Genomic DNA, 10,314 nt, shown 5'->3' with positions numbered 1-10,314 from the left:
TCTGCCTTCTTTTGACTGTTAGTGYATGAATTTTCTTGTATTTATTTCCATGGTTTAGATAATTAGGTTTAGATAATTAGGCTCATCAGATATACTTGGCAATTATTTTTGTTTCTCAGTCATATCTAACTCTGTTAATTTCAATAGTGTTAATTCCACTGAAATTGCATCCTCAATTAGATGTTCTGTTCTTTTTATGTTTTCAAAAGCTCTTGAATTTTATGTCTTGATGTATTTCCTATGTACATACAATTTTTTATTATTAAAATATGTGTAGTTCAAAAATGTGAGAGATTTCTTCTCTCTACCCTAATGTTTCATTTCTATATAGGCTGTGTATTTCCCTGATTTTGGGGTCACTGATTGTTTAAAACCAGAGCTACCTTCTTCCTACATTTTGGACTCCATTGAGTTGAATTCAGCATTTTCCAGAGTTCAAATCTTACTCAATAATTCAGTTCTTTCCCTCAGTAGTATAAGATGAAGTTATTTCTCAAAGCAAGCTCTTTAACCTGTATATCTGAAAGTATTGTCATTGKCTGCCTCCACAAGACTTCTGAGAAGTAAAAACTACTCTTCTCAACAGTAATTTTCCTCATCCAGACACAAACCCAAGGAGAATTAATCCTGGGATCTTTTTCTTCATTGCATAATTGGCCTGTGTCAGCAGAGAGGGAAGAGCCAAAATGGGTCACACAAATGGATGCACAAAAAATTACTGTAGGATAATCTCCTTTTCTTTCTTTCTCATTTGTTGTCAACAGCAAGATTGATTTTTCAAGGGATAGGATGGAGAAATTTGGTTTATAAATGGTGCTTGTATGTAAGAAGATGACATATTGAGACTACAAATGGYACCCAAAGAAACTTAATCATAAGGTTTCGTAGTTGTATGAGCTCTTGGTGGGAACACCTCTCCCAGCCTCTATTTGCCAAATCTTTAAAACAATTTACAGAAAAATAAATGTAGCTGCTCAATGAATGAAAGGTTTTAATTTTAGGTCAACTGCTGAAATACAGTTTTCATTTGAAACAAATGAATACTGGGGGTTCTTATATTAAAAATTGGTGAATAATCACATTTTGTTATCATCAGAAAATAAATTCTCTCATAACTAACTTTACAAGGGAAGAAAAACAAAATTATGGAAGATCCAACAGGAAATGTGCTAAYAGTGGAAGTTAATAGTCTTTTTCCAATGATGAGGAATTATTTAGATTTCTGAGATAAAAATTTTTGTCAGTCTGCAGTTTAAGATTTGACCACACAATCAATTTCTAGCTCAATTGCAATTATTAATTAAAAGAGTATATAAAATAATAAAATAATTTCAACATAAATTGTAGTCTTAACATTGTTCTTTTTTTCTAATCTGTGTGCTAGTTAGAATACATTGTGCCCCCACTTCTTTGACAAACTTTTGAGGAGTAATGTTGAAAAAATTACTAAGGTCAGCTCAATTTGATGAAGAAAGAAACATTATTCTGGATGAAGAAAGAAACATTATTCATGGTTTTGCCTGAAGACATTACAGAGAGCTGACAAAACGCCTTCCAGCAGTACACTGAGTGCAGCAGAGGAGGTTGGAAAATGGGTAAAGAGGAGAGAAGCAATAAACATCTGGGTAATATGAATTATTCCAGCAACACAACCGGACCTAGGAGAGGGCATAAAGCTCCAGTGTTCTGGYCAGATCTGTGTGTGGCACATCCAGAAACAGCTGCTAAAGGTGCAGCTACTKCCAGATGACACCCTGGGCTAAGGAAATTGAATGTATGGGCTTGGGGAATTACTGCAGGAGGGAAGCAAAACTGAGCAGCAGGAGAGTAACTGCCTCTATACCCTGTTCCAGGAATAAATATTGTTGTTAATGAGCTCATTCCTATATCCCTATTCCGTGGAATTAAGTGCTAATCCACCAACTATTGACCCTTCAACTGCACAATATTTTCGTAGAATTTTATTTGGAKAATTTGGATACTTTCTTGGAGGGAGTCAGAACTGAGCCATGGTTGAGTGCCACTTGCTGCCTCTCTGTGCTGACCACTTGCTGACCAGATATGTTTTTGTTAGTTGGATTGTACAAGGGATGGATTAGGCAGATAAAAACAGCCTAAATAGACCACCCCAAGCCCTGATGGCCAACARCTGATTTACATGGAGCATGTAAAAGTGTAGTTGATTCGCTTCCATGTTTTTGCAGATGTTACAGGGGCTGCAGTTAAATTCTGAAGACCATATCATGACTCTTCTTTTTTAAGGGAAACCATGTTGTTCCTAATTTAGTTTCTGAAGCAAGGACTGTGCTTTGATTCATTTAAGCTGCAAAGTCCAGTGACGGATGGAACACTATATATTTGCCCGTGAGAGATTGTTACCTGTTCAGTTTTTTGTCTGTCTGAAAAAGAAGCCATGTGTCACAAGGTGACCATAATGTTCACTGGGTGGGCCTGTTTTCAATGCATCCCCTTCATTAAATGGCCTTTCCAGTTGCAACTGGCCTCAAAAGAGAATTAGAACCTAACCACTACTGGAAAGTGGGGGAAATCAAAAGTCTTACTCCCTACAGACATCAATAAACACCAGTAACTATTAATTCTCAAGACAAAGAAATCACTGAAACAAGAAATCATTGATGATTAAAGCTGTGAAGGTTTATTTGTTGAGGTAAATTCTGCGTATTTTGAGATATTTGTATGAATAAACCATAAGAACAGTATCAAACTTGTCCGTACATTCTAACACCTGTAGGCCTTAGAAGATATTCTGTAATACTGAGAAATTTTTGATCAGTTCTGAAGGTGTTTTAGCAATTCCCAATAAAACCTGATGTGAAAGTAAATATTTGATACTTACTGGCCTAAAGCTTATATGTTAGTAGTTGAAAGCTAGAATCAATACTGCTCATAAAGGTGGAAATAGTAAGGACAAGTGGATTTGGGTTTTGTGTTTAAGTTTATAGCAATCAAAACCTTGGACCTGCTGCAGTGAACAGCAGGAATGAGAGTAACAAGAGAGTGAGAAAAGTTTAGAATTAGGAGTAAGCAGATTTTTATTTTCAGGCTGTAAATATGCTTGCCAAGAGCACTRTAAATTCAGCAGAACCTATCTCTGAAGAAACAGTTACTTCAGTAGAGATTGCTGTCACCTCTTGTCTTCAATTGTTCTCCATTTTATAAATGCCATGTTTTAAATTATTCCAGTAATACTGTGGTTGTTGTACAGGGTATTTTTCTATTTAATGTTTGACATTAAAATCTTGTGCATCAAAAATCATAGCTATTATAATACCTTTACTTGATTTTCTAGATATTATTAATATTACAATTATGGATGATGGTTTGTCATGGACTGAGAACAGGAGAGCAAGATCCTGCACTTATGTTCAACCAGCAGCTTTAGAACTCCTGTGGTTAGAAGATGACTGAAGAAATACCAGGATGGAGAGAGCATCTTTAAGTGGTGGGGTCATGCAATCCTTGATAATATCAAGTTACAATTGCATTTGGAAGGGGTTCTTTACATATTGATGTATTCAAATGACAGTMGTTTGATTTGCACTTTTAAGTAGTGGACTGTTTTCCAGTATCACTAATTTTGAACTGCAGTGCTTTATCCTACTGTCCTGTTCTCCAACTTCTACCAAGTATTCACAAAATCACTTTACCACTCTCTTTCATCACTTCTTTGAAACACATCTGTGTGATCATCTCCAGCACCTTGAAACAGAAGTTCATAAATCAACTTATTTCAAGGCGTTTGCCTGTGTCCCTACKGACCATTGCAACTCTGTAAATTCCAGAGCAAACTGAAGACAAACCTCTGAGTGCAAATCAATTGCCCAAATCTGATCTTTCCTCCACACCGACTCATTACAAAAGTGAGGCGCACTAACACAGCTTTCGTCAAACTTCTGGGCCCAGCTGTGGTACAGATGCCAAAAGCTATTCTTCCTGTATTTCCACATATCCAGCACATCCTCCAGAACAGATGATTAGCATTATTAGCAAATGGTTACTGAAATTGATGGGATTGCAAGGTCAGCTAGCAAGCAAGAATGCGACGTGACACAGACTGTATGTAACAGCCCGGTTTAGCATCTCCAGTAAATCTGAGGATTATTACATTTCTGCCTGCCAGTTGTGCCGTACTAACCAACCCCATGGCATGCTTCATCAAAAGAGCAGGCAATATCTGTCACCTTCAGTGCAGGGAGACTCAAAAAACCTCCAAGCTAATGACTTCCTCTCTTCTTTTCCCATGGGCTATGCATATGCGTCATTTACTGGGGCCTTGGACAATGCACAAGATGATGTATCTTGGTTTTGAAGCTGCTGTTGTCAATTTAAGTGACTAGTGAGGCTGAAAAAGCTGAAACTTYGGGGTATTTTCTTGTTTTATTTGCAAATCAAGTTTTCTAATGCTGTTAAATAACAAAATTGAGGACCCTGAAATTTTCATCACTAAACCGTGTTTATGTAATCTTAGGATCTTTAGCTAGCCTGAGTGAGGTGTGTTCATATAGACTAATTTTCAGGAGTATACCTTGTAATACACTTCTTCTCTCAGGTATAACTATTTCAAACAAAAAGAGTCCTTTTGGCCATATTGTTAAAATACGATCATTCCCTCGCAGGAATGCTTTGAAGTCAAGTGTTTATGCTTAGTTAGATTTACAAATGTCTAACACAAATACATCACTTCCCAAGATGGATGTTACGCTTCAACAAAACTATTAGTTATGAAATTGTGCATTAATAAAAACAGTTGGTTCTCTTTGTAGCTCAACTGCCTTTGCCCTCACTCTATATACAATAATGTCAAACAGCTCTCTGCAGTACTTCTGAACGACTGTAGCTACACCATAATCATAATATGGGAATTTATATTATGCATGAAAAGTCATGACCTACAAGGAAGTCAGTTTCTTTTCATGCATGTACTCCTTAAGAGTTGGAACTTTTGGAAGTGAGGCAAAAAGGAAAAAAAAAAACAAAACGCAGGCATCACAAGGAGTGAGGTCTAAATTCTTGATCCCGTAGAAAAAGGTGCATATATAACAGGACATTGGGTGAATAATGGAAAACATGCATAAAAGACTCCCATAGATCAGGGAATATGTGCATTTCAGTACCAAACAGAGGCCTGGMTCTTGTAACTCAAATGAAAAAGAGACCTGTACCACACATCTGTGAGCCTGCCCATGTCAGACAGCAAAATTTACTGGTGACTAATTAATTACTAGTGCAAGAGATGAAAAGATATATGTTGGCATCTCTTATTGAAAATACTCCAACATCAGAACACCATGAAACTTGCACAGAAATGGCAGATACACACAGCACAGTAATTTAAATATTCCAGCTTCTTGTAAACATTATGATTTTAAGAGAAGTATTACTCCTTTGATTTGAGATGTCAGCTAAAATTTTTGTACTGTGGATATTTCCATTTTGGAAAAGGAGGTGATCACTGAATAAATACAAAGTGATAGCATTGTTTATTTACTAGCAATGAATTAAAAACTATTCTTTACTTCATCAAGAATGAATAAATTAAAAAAAAATACATTTTAAATCTCTAGGTCACAGAGTTTTCATTTCAAGCAATAACTTCTCTGGCACTTGCACTAATATTTTTAACCAAAACCATTAAAGTCAGGAAATAAATAAATGAAGGAAGGAAGCAATCATATTTTTACAGGCAAACATACATAGRTGCCAGCTCCACAAAAATTAACTAGTAGATTTTGGGTCTCTCTGTGACTGGAAATGTGCCAAATTGTTTGGCAGATAATGTGTAGGAGCAACACATCCTGTTAAGGAAGAAATAAGTGGCTAAGGAACAGAAAATTCAGATTTTAGGTAGTGTAAAACTCTACAAGAAAAAACATTTTTCTAATCATTTGTTGTTCAAAGCAAATGTGTTTCAAAAATTGACATGGATAATACAYGAATGAATCATAGTTGAAAATTCCTTTTCCTTTTTGTCCTTAGTTAAGCAAATATGGCAATTTTAAATTTTCTAAAATTTTTTCAGATAAACTGTGAATGTTTTTCCATTTGAAACTTTATCGAAAATAACACACAGCAGTAAATAAATTACAATATTAACTGGGCAATACAATTGCTCAATTCAACTGTATTTTTTCTTTCTTTTTTTAATTTGTATTTATGCCATAAATTGTATATATATATATATACATATATATATCTCACTCTGCATGTTTTCAATTTGTCAAAGGTTCCAAAACAAATTATCATTATAATAATTGCTAGAAAACAGTATAGTAATTATTTTTAGTATTAAACAAGCATCAGTACTGTATTCTATCAGAAAACCCCTGCAGATAGTCTATTTATTTACTCTAATCTTACTCTACACTTTGCCATTTCATTTTAATTTTCTCCTTAGGTTTCATTCCTCATGTATTTCAGAAAATTCTTTTCTTCCCTATAATGAACCTAATTCTTTAACTTGCCCTTTACTCTTTGGATACAAGTTTCTCTTCCAAAATACAGAACTAAGGTTCACTTCTGAAATTCACTCTTCACTTTCTGTGCACAACTTGCTCACCTCTACCTGAAGACGCTCCAGCTGGTGACCCAAAATGCAATTCCCATTTCTGTGGGAATAATTCAAGCCCTCTCTTCTGCCCCAGGACTGAACAGCACCATCCAAGCAGGACTTGGATGAGCAAATGGATGTGATAGGGGYTACATCTCTCTCTGCTCTTCCCCAGAAAACCCCCTAACTTCTTGTCAGGAGTTCAGCACTTGGATTTGAAGYTGACAGAAACTTCCATGTGGAGCCAGAGAAAATGTCTAGATATTTTAGTATTACTTGACAAAAACCATTACTGATTACCCTAATCCATTAAGAAATTAATTTTTTTTTTTTTAGGTTCAGTACAAAAGTCTTCTATCTGCCTTTTAAACATAACGGTTTAATTAATATCTAGGGGATATATAACCTTTGGTCCATTGATTTGTTGTTATGCTTTCTTGAATTTGGCCCAAAATTTCTTAAAAAAAACTTCTGTTCATGTCATTATTCATTTAAACGAGAGAAAATAAATACAAACTTATGTACTTTACAAGGTAAAATTATAATCAGGAAGCTTCAGTGAGAGTATGCCAGGGCTTCATAAAATGTAAGTGTCTATTGCTGCTCATTGCAGCACATGTATTGGCATTTCCTTTTTTATCAGTTAACAAAGGTAAAATTTACCAACAATTACCTTTTTTTTTCCCCTTCTGGCAAAGTTAAAGCATCCCAGTAAGTCAATGCTATGATGTTTCTGCTGAGTCTGACGAGAAATGAATGCATTGTCATGAGGAAGTAACATCACTAATAAATGAATGACTTGTAGAAAAGTTACTGAGATCTGATCTTAGCCTCTTTCATTTGCCTATTCTTTACAGAATTGTCTATTGTCATAGACAATAACTTTAAGAGGCAAACTACACTGTAACCCTTGAGCATGCACTCTTGAAATTCTTATATACATATTCTTGTTAAAGCTCCTGATAGTGAAAAAAAACCCAAACAAACAGAAATTATTTGCCCATGCAAGTATTCATTCAGGATTGAGGGTTTCTCTGTGATGAGACAACTCATATTTGAACAATATCAGATAAGAATGAAGGTCTTCAYAGATRCTTTTTGCTTATTTGGTATTCCTTSCTATGCACTGCACYAGRAAAGGAGTCTTGTGCAATTAGTAGTGCCCTTTTTCTTCAATCAAATAGTCCAGGTTACAACCACATGGGATACAGCCTAGGGCTGTGGAAATATCCTTCACAGAGCCCTTGATATTGTGTTTGCATATAAGTAAACCTGACATTTCTGTCATTTCTTTGGGAATTCTCATGCCTGGGAGGGTAGGTCAGAATTCCTGCCTCTTTCAGCAATATTTCCTTACAATATTGAAAAACGGTGGTGAACAGCATTTTTTTACAGTTTTTAAAAATGGCTCTTCYCTGTATTAAGGTACAAGCAAAAACAACTTGATAAACAGTTTTGATTACTTGCTGYTCATTCTTTCCTTTTCTAAAGAAACTGACCTCTCAGTTTGGAAAGGAAAAAAAATCTAAACCAGCTAAAAAGTCTAAAATTGAGAGATACGAGCTGAAAAATGCGGTGGTCTCTATAAAATCATAAAGCTGTAAATCAGCAAGAGTAATTTAAAAATGTGCAAATCCAAACCCCCATAATTAATTTGCAAGAAACTAAGCTACATTCCTGAAACATTGCATTTAAAAAAAAAAAAGCAAATTAAAAAAATCTCACACACCTCTGCGTATAACTGCTTCTGTGGAACAGAAAATTGAATAAAACACACATTAGTTTTCACATTTGTTCTTTAGTTCCTCTTTAACTTCAGCAAGCTAGGTAGAATAGTGTTATTACTGTTTTCCTTGGATGCTTAGGAACAGAAGGTCAGAATAACCTYGTGAGCTGTTCCAAGAGTTTATAGCACTGAGGCAGAGAAAGCCAGCAGTGGGACCAAACCTTACATCCTCTTTGCACAACACATTTGGCTGGCACCTCAGCTAGTCAAACAGCTCTGAGCTCATAGTTTAGTGCCTCTTTTGAACAAGATTCTGAATGACTTTCACTTTCTCTGATCACCAGAGTTAAGACTAACAAAAAAAAAGTCTGTTAAATCACAGCTTGTCCATGTGAATACCTCCCTAAATGAGTTCCAACAAGGATTAGGCTTCCAAGGAATAAAGGCTGGATCTAGAGAGGAAACTTGTGCTTCCAGAATAAAGGGACCATGAAATAAATATCCATAGCTTTATGGGTATGACAACATGATAGCTTGTTATGTCAGTTTTTCACTCCRGTTAATAATCTGAGGCAGTCAAATAAAGGCCTCTTGTGCTTCCAATAAATTCTGCAAAGTGAAGATAAAGGTTTCACTGTGAAGCAGCAGTTATAAATATTGCAAAAGATGTTAGAAATTTAAATATATCACTRGGAGAAAAATAACCTTTATAGAAATAGACTACTAAATTTTCCACTGATCAATAAAAATTACAAATTGTAATACAGAGACACTTTGGATTGTCTGCAATGATAAAGGCACCATCTGCTGCAAAGTTTCATTCAAACAAGACTTACTGTTCATTTAGTGACATCAAGGCATTATATCATCTGTGTTGACATCTCCATCTGTCACTGTGATCTTATCTAATCTCCTTTTACTCCCTAGGTTTTTGAAACTATATAACAGCAAACTGAAACTATTTTAAACCTTAGTAAAATTGGAGACTGTAAAAATCTACTTTGATTTCTGTTACTGTTTATCTTTTTACTTTTCTTCATCATCTCCAATGTTCAYTGCTTAGTAATTTTTAGCTTACACATAGATGACCAATGACATCTGACATCTCCTGCTTCCTAAATTTAATCTTTTTATTTTTAGCTGAGAATTACTTCTCCTGGTTACTGAAAGTACCTCTTGCTCAACTTTTTGTCACCTGGCATTTTAGTCTCCATTTGTTCATGAAATATTTTCCAATCCTTTTATTGAGCTCCTACACCACTAACTCAACTCTGTGAGAGTTCTTTTTTCACTCTGACCTCCAGTGAATGTATGGAGGGCACAGTCCAGTCTCCATACTCTCCATCAGTACTTTACATAGTAATTTTCTTCCTATAGTAAGTGCAATGACTTAACTCCCCATTTATTATAGGTCACCTGGCCAAAGTAACTACAAATTCACCTCTTACAACAATCTTCTGTCCTTGTTTTTCTTAAATTTGTGAAAAACTCGAATTAAGTGATCTTGCTTCGACTATTCTTAAATGCTTTCCAAATTCCAAACCCAAATCCCTATTTATCCCCATGACACTTCTCTTTCATGACATAGAGGCAGGACAAGAGAAAAAAATCAGAAAAATGAATGTTTTTTTCTCTTTGAAGAAGACCTAAACATCTTCTAAGAGAAAATTGATAAAATGTAAAATAACTTTCCTCTTCCCTTTGTCTTGCCTTCCCTCTCCTCATCAGAGATGCTAATCTGCTATCCTCCTAATCCAATCTCAGGCCTCAGTGATTTTATCCCTCCACCTGATCTCTCTCATGATCATTATCTCTCCTTTTCCTTTCTCCCTCTCCTTTGTCCCAAAATGAAAGCATTTTAAACATCTTTGATGTTCTTATATCAACAAGCTGTCCCAGTTCAGGTCCTGCTGCCAGTTCATCTTTCTCTTATTAGCTTATAAAAAAAAATTGTATGGAATACAACTAGCATGCARAGTGGTCCAGACCTTGTGCAGTCTCCTGACTCCAGTGAAACCAA

The sequence above is a fragment of the Malurus melanocephalus genome, unplaced genomic scaffold (genome assembly GCF_030028575.1).
Source record: "Malurus melanocephalus ecotype Western Australia unplaced genomic scaffold, MMel_1.1 scaffold_90, whole genome shotgun sequence".
Taxonomy (NCBI): Eukaryota; Metazoa; Chordata; class Aves; order Passeriformes; family Maluridae; genus Malurus; species Malurus melanocephalus.
This window is presented reverse-complemented; position numbering follows the sequence as displayed.